An 11998-nucleotide genomic window follows, 5' to 3' on the forward strand; every position below is an offset into this window, starting at 1 on the left:
TTTTGCCTTTCACTCCTGCCCTTCATAGCCTAGGAGCAGTGGGTCCCGTTCTCTTCTGACCATCCAAGCCACAGATTTCTGCAGAGAGAACCTCCTGGGCACCCAGCTCCATGCTAGGGGCTTGAGACAACCAGGAAAGGCGGCAAGGACCCTGCCTCAAGGAGCACACAGACTAATGGGCAAACAAGAGGCAGAACATATCCCTGCCCTGATAGGTTCACCCCTGAAGCCTACTGTTGCCCTCTCTGAGGTCATTTCATCATTCTTTCCCTTTCTGAAAATGTTGACTCAAATTAATTAACCAATAAGATCTGTGGAATCCTAGGGACCAACGTCCTTTTCATTAGCCCACACACCTCATCCTGCAAGTCTGTGCTTCAGTTTTAAGGTTCCACCACCAGAAGTCTCTGCCTCTCAAAATGTGGGGTGCTAAGTTCAGCAGTGCTCAGTTAACACCACTGTTCCCGGCACTCTTGAAGGCTAATCTCGTGTTGTTGTTGGGTGTGGTTGCTTCCAAATGGTGCCTCCTGCAGCCTTCAGGAATGGACAAGACAGGACTCTGCGGCCATCAGCATCTTATTGAGGGGGAATTTGAGGCCTGGGGTGGGGATCACTTGCCCCAGCTTTCTCATTAGTGGCAGAGCTGAGCCTTAGGACCCAGTTTCTGCAGTAGGAAATTGAGATGGTCTTGCCTTCCCTCTATGCCTCTGTGTCTCCCTCCCTCCCCTCCACTCCTCCGCCCTCCCATTCCTCACTACCTCCACCACATTTTGTTTCCTAGTTCAAATGGTAATGATCTTGCTCTTACATAGCCCCTTTCTGCCAAATAGATCCCTGTGCACAGTACAGGTGTTGGTAACAGATATTACCCACCATTCGTCTTTCTTAATCACACTCTGCCCATGAAATGCAGCCACTTCTAGAGTGAAATATGGCCCCCATTTACCCACACTTAGCGCCAATGAGAAGCCCATGAAGGCAGGCCTGCTTTTCCAGATGAAGGAGCCGTATACTCTGAGACAGAGGAGGAAGATTTTCCTGGATCTGGAATTCGAACAAGCTGTCACTTCTTGGAGCCTGCCTCACCAATGTTTTTGAGGGGCTGTGCCTCATTCTCTGGTAACCATTGAGGCAGGGACTGAAGACTGCAATGTCTTGGCCCCCCAAGGAGAGCCCGGGGCACAGACAACTCTAACCTCCAGGCTTCCAAGTAGCAGTGAGAGAAAGGCATTAGCCAGCTCTGTGACTGCAGGCCAAAGGCAAGGGGAGCTGGTGCCCTACATTACAGAATCTTTGCAGAGTATTCAGGAAGTGCATGCTGTGTGTTCTAACCCCCCCCATTTTACCACTTTACAGCTGAGCAATCTAGGACACATTTCTTATCCTCTCTACGTCCTGATATTCTCAATTGAATAAAGGAAATCATAGTCTAAGCTAAAAGGGTTGGTCTGAGAGTTAGATGAGGAACTGTAGGCAGTGTTCTTAGTGAAGACTACTTAAAACTCACTCAATAAATGTTAACTCTAAATCAGTAGGAGAATTAATGGAGAAATGCTAAGTAAAGAGATGAAATGGAAAAATAGTAAACATTTTTTAGAGGTATAGATGTATATTATATTTATGTTGCATAATATTATATTTATCATTTTCTTTGTTTTTTGCAGTTTGAACCCGCTTTATCATTTTTAATATAACAGTAACATGAGGCTCTCACGTCACAGTACTTTTAAGTTCCTTCTACTTATTTTCCTTTCTGGCTTCCGTCTTTCAGAGGACTTCTCATGCACATTTTTCCGTGCTTTTCTAACAAGGATTCCAAGCATTACACTACCTGCTCCAGGACCTTGCCTAAGTCCTTCCACGTCCCGATTCTGCCTGGCATCTCTCCTTCAGCCCATTTCACCTTCCCCCGTGTGACCACCACATGCCAGACTTTAAGACAAGAAGGAACAAGGTCCACCCTGTGTCTCCCTTCTTCTTCTACATCAAGAGGTCAAGAGACGAGAGCAACAGTATTAAAAACAGGGCTTCTCAGGCCCCTGCAGCCCACTGGGTTGGGTTGGGTTGTGGGGAGAGGGAGGAGCCTGGGTTCCTTTCTGATGTCAAGTTTCCACATAATGTTTGCTTTTAAATGCACTGCCTTTTTTTATTCCCCCGTAACTTTAAACATAAAGGTTCCCCTGGTCCCCTTCTGGGCAGGGCACCCCAGGATTTGCTCCCCAGGGGTGTACGCTTTGCACATCATCCACTCTTTTTGATCTTTTTTAACTTTTGTCATTAGTAGCTCACGTGGGCCTGGTGTCTGGGCACCTTCCTGGTATCAGGGCAAGGATACCAGTTCTGCCACTTGTCTGATCTCTAAACCCAGGCAGGTTGTAATTTTCTCTGAGTTAGCCTTTTTCCTCATCTGTAAATAGTGAGAAAAGACCTACCTCACTGAGCTACTATGAGTATTAAATGGTGTAATGGTTCATTAATTCTTAGCACAGTTGACTCAATAAACAGAGGCTATCACCTCCATCCTCTTCCTCACCATGGAAACCATGATTATTACCATCACCATCTTTAACCTGGATAAAGAAGCCTTCTCTTTATATTGTGGTTGCTTCTGTTTTCCTAAAGGCTCTCACCAAGCAGGAGAGCGTGTTCTGTGAGGCCCCAGAGAGAAGGCAGTATCAACAGGCATGATTTATCCAGAGGAGAGACCTTACAAAATGTCTGTGTGAATGGGTGTTATCATGGACTAAATGTTTATGTACCCCTCCCCCAAACTTGGTATGCTAAAGCCTTAACATCCAGTGTGCCTATATTTGGAGATGGGGCGCCTAAAGAAGTAATGATGGGTAAATGAAGTTATAAGGGTAGGGCCCTGATTTAGCAGGATTAGTGTCCTTGTAAAAAGAGAGCTCTATCTTTCTCTCTGTACTGTGAGGACACAGAAAGCCAGGAAGAGAGGGCTCCCCAGAACCTGACTGTGCTGGCAATGACGTCTTGGACTTCTAGCCTCTAGAACTGTGTGCAATACATGTCTTTTATTTAAACCACACACTCTTTGGCATTTTGCTAGAGCAGCCTGAGCTGGTCAAGACAAACATGATTCAGTGAATTGCATGAGGAAAGGCCATCATGGCACCATGGGGGAAGGAGGCTCTGGTGCCTGAACACAAGTGCAGTCCAAATTTCATGGGGCCTGAGCTGATGCGATTTGGAGACATCTCTTTAAGAAAAATAATACAAAGGTTTAAGTTCAAAATAAGATAGGGAAGTGAATATTTAGTATGAGAAAAGAAACCATAACAAATCAATAGCACATTATAGATGCAGGTATCTTCCTTCTGAAATCTCTTTCAGTCAGGATTTCTCAACTTCTGCAAGATTGACATTTGGGGTCAGATAACCCTTTGTGGGACACTGTCCTGTACACTGCAGTATTTCACAGCATCTACCCACTGGGTGCCTGTGGCACCTCCCTCCCAAACTGTAACAACCAAAAATGTCCTGAGACATTGCACACCACCACCTTGCTTTAGGCCACTTACTTTTAAGGTTTACTCCCGCATGTTTCTGATTACCTCTACCATCTTGAGCATTCTACAACTCCCATCCATCTCTAGCACTAGCAGGAGCCAGGGAAGTGGAAGGTTCTGAAGTTGAGACTTCCCTTGCTTCTGGCAAATCTGCCTTTGCCTGATTTGAGGGGCTGGACTCAGAATGGCTCAGGGAGAGCCCCCATCTTCAGAGAAGAAAATGCAAAGTAAAGGGAGAAGCTGCCAGTAGTTAAGAGACTTGAATCTTCACATTGCTTATATTTTCTCATGCAATAAAAAGCAAGAGTACCTGTCATGGTGTAGGCCGCTAGGAGGAGTTTTCCAGGGAGGGAAAGAATGGAATAGTCATTCTGCAAAGTAAGAGAGTGAACAGTTTGGGATTCCTATGCAGCTTTCAATGGATTAGAAGTGGGGCAGAGAAGGACCAGTCCCAGCAGCTCAGGGATGGCATGGCTGCTTTATAGGACAGTGCCTGTGTCATCGCTGGAGGCATCTGCTTTATAACAGGCTTGCAAGCAGTAATGGGAAGTCAGAACAAATGTGCTGCTCATCCTCCTTGTCCTGGGACTCTACAGCAGAGCAACCCAATACCCTCCAGTATAGAAGGCAAAATCACTCCATAGCACCTTCATTTACAAGAGGCTAAGATTAATCCCACAAAGAATGAATGTGGTAACTGAGAGGGTTCATTTTCCCTGGGTAGAGGCTTCCATGTTTCATCTCATGTAGTATCTACAAGATAAGAGAGTCTGGCAGAGTTTGGGTCCTGTATCCACCAACACACAGCTGATAAAAATTATATGACTCAAACTGAAGAACATTTTACAAAATGCCTGGCCAGATTTCCTTATAACTGTCAAGGTCATGATGAAACAAATGGACATGGAGAAAGTATCTCAGACCAGACAAGACAAAGGATCCATGAAAACTAAATGCAAGGACAGTACCTTGGGTTGAATTCTGGAACAGAAAGAGGATACCAGAGTTTAGTTAACGGTAACTCATGTACTGATACTGGTTTCTCAGTTTTGATAAATATATCATGGTAGGTAAGAGGTTAACCTTGGAGGAAACAGGTGAGGTATATATCGAAACGCTCTGAAATTTTTCTGTACATCTAACATTGGTTCAAAGTAAAAACTTGCATAGAAACCACAATAACAACAGTGACAATGGTGAGACTAAGTCCCTGGCGTTCTGACTCCAGAAGGCTTTGCTTCTTTGTGGTGTTCAGGGCGCTGGGATCTTCAGGTCATATCCCACATTCACTGTGACTGTTGAAGGCCTCTGCTTTCTGCTTTAACGCCTACAGGTGTCCTCCAGCTGAGAGGCAGCCTGGTACCGTGGAAAGAGACAGCTTTGAATCCAGGCAAATGCTGGCTGAGCCCAGCTCCTCTATTATAATACTTGACTGTGAGCACAGAGAAATCACTTTCTGCCTCAAACCTTCCTTTTCCTGCATCTTTAAAATGCAGCCCATAATCTGCCTTTCCCAGGCTTGCAGTAAGATTCCAACTAGGAACTGAGAAAAAGCAACAACCTGGCACATAGTAGGTGCTCACCAAACACCTTCCTGCTCCTTCCTTCTTAGTGCTAAGACCTGGAAGCTCACTCAGCCTCTGTCTTTTTGATGGGAACTTTTTATGTTTTATTTATAGGCTGGTTTAGGTAGTTGAATTTTAAATAATTCATAGCCTTGCTGTTAATATTTGTAGTTGTTGAATTCCTTTAATAAAACATTTAGGGATTTCTTCCCCCTGAAGTGTATTTCACCCAGAGAATGATTTGTTCTTCTGAGATCCTGGACTTGCCTGCCCTTTCTTTATTTTCTTTTCTGCATCTGAGCCTGTCTTTTGCTGAGGCAGAGGTGAGAGATGCAAGCTTGGGTTAGGCCGGGCACGAGGATGCAAGCAAGAGTGTCAATTCACCGGCAGCGGGGCTGGGGAGCTGGGTTTGCTTTATTGCGGGCTGCGTTAAGAACACCAACCTGTATACGAGAGCTGGGCTTGGACTCAGGTCTGCAGTTCCTTGTTGGGCAATCTTACCCAGGTAACTTGACATTTCTGAGTCTTCAGTATCTCCTATGCAAAACAGGCCTGAGAAGACTCTCTGTTTACTTTGCCTGACACACTTCAGGATCTTTAAATTCTCCCTATATCCATGGAGGCTGCTTTTTCTAATCTAGTTTAGCCTCACCCCCCACTTTGCACATTTGATGTGGCAAACAGACTCTCCCATTCACTCTGTTCTCTTGTCACCTTAGTTTGAGCCATTTCCACAAGAACCCCAGGCTCTTTCTTGGATCCCACGGAACCCCACTGGCTCTGTCATTTCTTTGTACCCCTGGGACTGAGGGAAGGGGAAGGAGGATCTGGGCATGCTGTGGCATTTTCTAAAAGGAGGCTCCAGCTCCCTCTGGAAGAGGCAGGGGAATCTGAAACACAGGCAGCCTTCACAGGTGCCAACTGTATTGTTCAAAGAATATACTCCCTTTTATAGCACTTATATTTCATTCTCTACTGCCAGAATGGAGACACATGCTGGGTTTCTGCATTCGTAATTGGGGAAGAACAGATGGGAGAGACGCAGTTGGAAGTAATACTGTCATTAAAGTAATCTATACTGCTCGTAACTCTCAGGCGTGCAGGAGAAGGTGAGTGGAGCCACGTGGACCAAGTTTCCTCCCACCGAGTCCTTGTGGCGACTGTGAGGGATGCGTTGCTCGGCAGGATCAGAAAATTCACACTTCCCATGGCATCCCTCTGTGGGGGTGTGTCCAGCTGCAGGGCCCCAGAGGTGAAAACTGGAACATGCTTCCTTAGGTGTAGGGCAGGGTGGGCAATCCAGGTGGGAAAAACACACAGGCGAAGGTGGGGAAGCTAGAAATATGGGATGCTTTAAACGAAGAGTAAGTTGAACAGCTGAGTTGGGGAGAGTTTTTGTTAGGGAAGGAGAGAGGGGACATGGCTGGAAGAAGAACTCGGGCCATGGGGTGAGGTTCTGCAATACTAAGAAAGGAGCTGAATGGGAGTGGCCATGGCGAGGAGGGAAGAGCCCAGGGCTGCCTCCAGGAGCAGTTCAGGCTGTCATCAACCCGTCAGGTGAACACAGGGAGGCATTTCTCTTCCCTGGGCCTCAGTCCTTCATCTGTAAAAAGGCAAGAGAATGGGCGATCCAGGGAACCCATGAGCCGCTTGAAGGACTAAAGCTCTGAGCTTCAGCAGATACATCCAATTCCCGAGCCTTTGTTTTTTCTCTCTTCTGCTCATGCAGATCAACGCTAAATTCAAGTTGTCCCAGCCCTTGTTGTTTGAATGATAGTAACAACATCATTTATAAAATAATAGAGCTACCCTTGTAAAGCGTTTCATCAACAATCTCAGTCACCATCAGGAGACGCCCATCGTGCAGATGTGGCACTTATGTCACCCAGCACTGACTAGCAGGGCCCAGAACCATGTCTGACTCATTGGCAGCTGCTCTCCAGTCCCACTGCCACTGCAATAATGGTTTCTCCTAAGGCAGAGAGCTACTGTGCAGACGTTCACTGGCTAATTTAATCCTCTTCACTGTTCTTCCAAGTGGATCTTGGGATCCTCATTTCATAAATGAACAAACTAAGGCTCTAAAGGAGAAATCACCAATCCAAAGTCACAAAACCAGCAGGTGCTACAAGTCAGCTTTGGCCTCAGACCTGCCTGGCATCAAACCTCCAGCTGCTGCCTTGGGATATTTCAGTCCTCAAATTCACATGGATGGAGCCCAGGATTAGGGGGCAACTCCAGAACTCCCTTCCCCAAAGTGTGAGATGTTCTTTGAAACTTTTTCCAGGGATGCCCCATTTTATCAAATCCACAGGTTGCCCCCTATGACGTGGGGGGCCCTCCTTCCCTAAACACGTCAGTGCCCTATCTGGGCTAATATCTTAACATGGCAGTAACAGAGACCATAGACTTTCTGATGGCTGTGACCAGACTTCTCGATGAAGAGGCGTTCAGTTAGCGGACCAACATGTGCCAGTAAGAAACACATATTTGGTCTTTGCTACGAGCTCATGAACAGACCTCCTAAAACTCCCATAACTTCCTGAGTGACAAGAGCTTCTTTTGTTCTTTCTGAGGTGCTTCTTGATCCTGGGTGGCTTCCGGGTGGGGACTGGTCACCCGAGAGACAACCCATGGTGAGAAGCCAGAGAGTTCTCAGTCAGTCACGCCTTGTGATGAAGTTGCCATGGAAACTCCAAACAGAGTGTGGAGAGTTTCTAGGGTGGTGAATACCCTCGTGCTGGGAGGGTGATGCACCCTAACTTTGTGGGGACAGCAGCTCCCGCACCTGAGAATTTTCTGAACCTCACCCCATGTGCCTCTTCATCTGACTTTTCATCTGCATCTTTTGTAATAAACCAGTAAACAAAGGCAATGTTTCCCTAAGTTTTGGGAGCTAATCTACTGAATTTGAGTGAGGGATGAGATGGAACGGTTGGGGTGAGATTGTGGGAGCCCTCGAATTTGTAGGCACTTCAGACACATATATGTGGGGGCAGAGTATTTGCAGTGGTGTCTGAAGTGAGGGCTGTCTTCTGCAACTGAGACCTTAAACTTATAAAATCTGACAATTGCTCCATGGAGTTGGTGTCAGAATTGAATTAAATTACAGGACACCCAGTTGGTGTCTGGAGAAATGAGTGGTGTGGTGAAAACCCACTCGCATGCTTGGGGTGAGAAGGGCTGTAACTAGACAGACAGGTGGTTCCTTGGGAAGGTAACCATATTTCCACATGTCAGGGTCTCATGCTGTTGCCTCCCGTCATGAACTGCCCCCTCAACAATGATAAGTGCCTAGTCTTCGGACAAGAGCTCATCTCTGAAGGAACTCTGGCTGTCTGAGGTAGGCAGGCTGGGAGGGAAGAGAAGATATTTACTGAGTGTCTGCTTTGTACATATTAGCTCAAAAATGTCTAACCACAGCCCGGTAAGGTAAGTCCTTTATAATTATTCTCATTTTACCGGTAAAGAAATTTAAGTTCACAAAGGTTTAAACAAATTTCCCAAGAGCAGTGGTAAGTAACAAGATTTAAATGTAGGTCTTTGGATTGTCTGACATCTGGACACTTTGGTCTGCACTACATTCCCTCTTATCGTAGGGAAAAGGGGATTTGGTCCTTCCTGTCTCACCTCCATCCTTCCTCTCTCATGAGTCCAAAATTCATTAGTAGTTTAGCAAATGTCACAGTTCCAGCCGTTCAGACAGCAAAGACATTAACTTCTCTATGGAGATTTTTTTCCTGCCATTATTTTGCTTAAGTAGCAAGGGATTTTTGTGTGCTTCTATTGAAGGCCCTAGTTATTCTGGACCATGTTCTTGTTACATAGAGTCTTTGCACATGCTGTTCCCTCCACCTGAAATGCTGTTCCTCATCCATTTTCCCCTTCATCCCAGCTCATCCTCCAGATCAACCATGACTGTCTCAGAGAAGCTGTCTGATCCCAATGAACTCGGAGAGCATTTTACTACTTCCTTGCCCAGCACAAAGCTTCATGTGCACGTACTGAATAACTGCTGAATTACTGATTACTGCCAGCCTCTCCCACTAAATCATAAGCTCTAAGAGAGTGGAGACCGTATCTACTTGGATTACAACTTAGTCCCCGGTTCCAAAAGATCTTGCAAAAGTTCCAGCAAAGGGCTTGGAACGCAGTAGGTGCTCCATCAGTGTTTACTGAATGAATGAATAAATGAATACTTTCCAGCACAGGCTGCAAAATCTCCTGGGTTTGGAGACAATAGAATCTCCTAACTTGGGCCTTAAAGAGGCATAACTTTCTCTTCAGCGCTTGTTGTAGTAGAAGAATCCTAGGCTCGGTACCAAACCCTGTGAGTAAGACTCACCCTTTTGGCGGGCTCCCCAGATGATGCCTACGCACGTCAATGATTAACAAGGACTGCAGGTGAGCAAAAAGGTGCACGGGAAGGTGCACAGACGCCTGCCTTCATTAATCAAATGATAAGTGGTTAATTATACAATTTTACGAAATTATTCTGAGCACCAGCTAGATACCCAGTATTGCTTTAGGCTCTGGGACTTACTGGCATGAAAGTGGGAGATATGGAACTTGCCCTAGGACAATGTCCCATCTGCACGTGGTTGGGCAAGGCATCTAGAGCCATCAGAGCACAGAGAGGGCTGCTCCCTGGCCCCGCAGGCAGGGCAGTTTCCTGTAGGTGGTGACTGGCAGTGGAGGGCACTGGGGCAGCCTTGAAGGCAAGAGAACTTCCTGCCACATGTCACCAGGCTTGATGCTGGAGGATGACGTCAAGAGGTTCTCATAATCACAGAGTCTGGGAACACAAGCCTGGGGTTCATTCTCCTTTCTCCCCCAGCTCTTCCTTCATTTGGACGGTACCCTGGAAAACCTGCCTCAACAGGCTGGGAATCAGATAACGGCCAAGCGCCGCGGACTCCCCCCACACTCCCGCCCTCTTTTCTCTTTTGCTTTGCCTCCAAATGTCCATCTCTCACCCTCTCCCTGCCTCCCTTTGTGTCTTCTCTCCCTTCAGCTGCCTCCCTCCCTGGCATATCCGTTAGGTGGTCTCTTGTGCAGCCATCAGGAATGATGTGGACAGAGACCGCAGTAACACGGGACATCTCAAGTTTAACAGGAAAAGGTGCACAGCTGTGTGCACATATGATCACGCCTTATAGAAATAATTCTGTATAGTTAAAAAATCCAAAAACCAAACTCTAGAGTGTATCAAATGCTATGTTTGCCTGGGGCCTTAAAACTGTATTAATTTTAAAATATCTCTACTTTCCTTTTTTTGGAATGACTAAGGAATTCTTTGAGACATAGAATAATATAAATGCCACAAATCAAAGACTGTTGCTCTTTATTAATGGTCACTGGGGCAAGTTTGTCAGCTTCCCCAAGCCGCGGTTTTCTTCTCTCTCAAAGGGGACCGATAGTTTTGTTTCCCACACAAAGTGTTTCAAGACGGTGCTCGTCAAGGGTTTGCGCCGGCCCCTCACCTGAGAATAAATGCTAAACCCACAGTAGCTGCTATCAGTTCTCAGCTTACCTGTCCAGCACAGACTGGATCAAAGAACATGACAGGTTTGGTGGGGTGGGGATAGAGGTTGGAAGCAGAGAGTCACTGGTTTGGAAGTCTTGACTTTGCGACTAAGTTTGCTCCTAATTGGCTGTGCGACCTTGACAAGTCTATCCCACGGCTGGGACAGAATTTGTCTTTTATCTCTCCAAATGCAGAAGAGGAACACAGCCTCCATGACCAATGGAACTTCCTAGTTACAAGTCTAAAAGATAATACCTCAACTCTCCTGTGAAAATCATATTCTGAATATCTTAACAACCATAAATGTTCTACTGGACAAAAATTGCAACCTCCTGAGGTACCTTACTCCTCTGAGGTTTGTGACCTATCAGTCAAGGTTGATCTCTTTTTAAGGTCAGGAGTTTTCATCCTTGCTTTCTAAAAGCTACAAGGTCCTTCCTGCCCTGATGACCACAAAACAATTCTTGGTTGTGTCAGGTGTTTAAAACAATGTTGTGTTTATCCTGTTATGATGGTCCTGTGTGGAGTCGGCTCATGGATCTGTGAGACCCAAAGATTGACAGCATCTTCATACCCCAGAGGCTGCGCCGGGCGGCTCTGCAACCATCATCATGCCACAAAATGAATATATTGAATTACACCGTAAAGGCTATGGATATTGCTTGGATTACTATGAGAAAAAGAGAAAAAAAGAAAGTTGAGAGGGGCTCATGAATGGTCAAAGGCGGCAAAGAAGATGATTGGTCTGAAGGCTAAGCTCTACCACAAACAGTGCCATGCTGAGAAAATACAAATGAAAAAGACTATCAAGATGCATGAAAAGAGAAACACCAAACAAAAGAATGATGAAAAGACTCCACAGGGAGCAGCCAATGTACTCTCCAATATGATTAAGCAAAAACAAAAAGAGAAAGCAGGCAAATGAGAAGTCCCTCTGCCCAAAGTTCGTGCCCAGGGAGAAGCAGAAGTATTAAAAGTTATTTGAACAGGAAAGAGAAAGAAGAAGGCATGGAAGAGGATGGTTACTAAAATCTGCTTTGTTGGAGATGGCTTTACGGGAAAACCACCTAAATATGAAAGATTCATCAGGCCAATGGGCTTGCGTTCAAGAAGGCCCATGTAACATCCTGAACTGAAAGCCACCTTTGCCTGCCGATACTTGGTGTAAAGAAGAATCCCTCATCCCCATTATATACAACTTTGGGTGTTATTACCAAAGGGACTGTCACTGAGGTCAATGGGAGCAAGCTGGGCCTTGTGACACAAGGGGGCAAGGTTATTTGGGGGAAATATGCCCAGGTTATCAACAATCCTGAAAATGATGGATGCATAAATGCAGTCTTACTGGTTTGAGAACCATTTCACACAAGTAAGTTACA

At 45.9% G+C, this 11998-nt stretch overlaps 1 protein-coding gene and 1 pseudogene across 1 annotated transcript in view; one reads left to right on the top strand and one right to left on the bottom strand.

The window, feature by feature from the left end:
- The window catches only part of ASTN2 (astrotactin 2), a 655276-nt gene that overhangs the window by 431208 nt on the left and 212070 nt on the right, over nt 1–11998 (bottom strand). The window lies entirely within an intron of this gene.
- On the top strand, nt 11231–11972 carry LOC100955732 (annotated as a pseudogene).

Source organism: Otolemur garnettii, unplaced genomic scaffold, assembly GCF_000181295.1.
Source record: "Otolemur garnettii isolate 467f Iridium unplaced genomic scaffold, OtoGar3 scaffold00014, whole genome shotgun sequence".
NCBI classification, from domain to species: domain Eukaryota; kingdom Metazoa; phylum Chordata; class Mammalia; order Primates; family Galagidae; genus Otolemur; species Otolemur garnettii.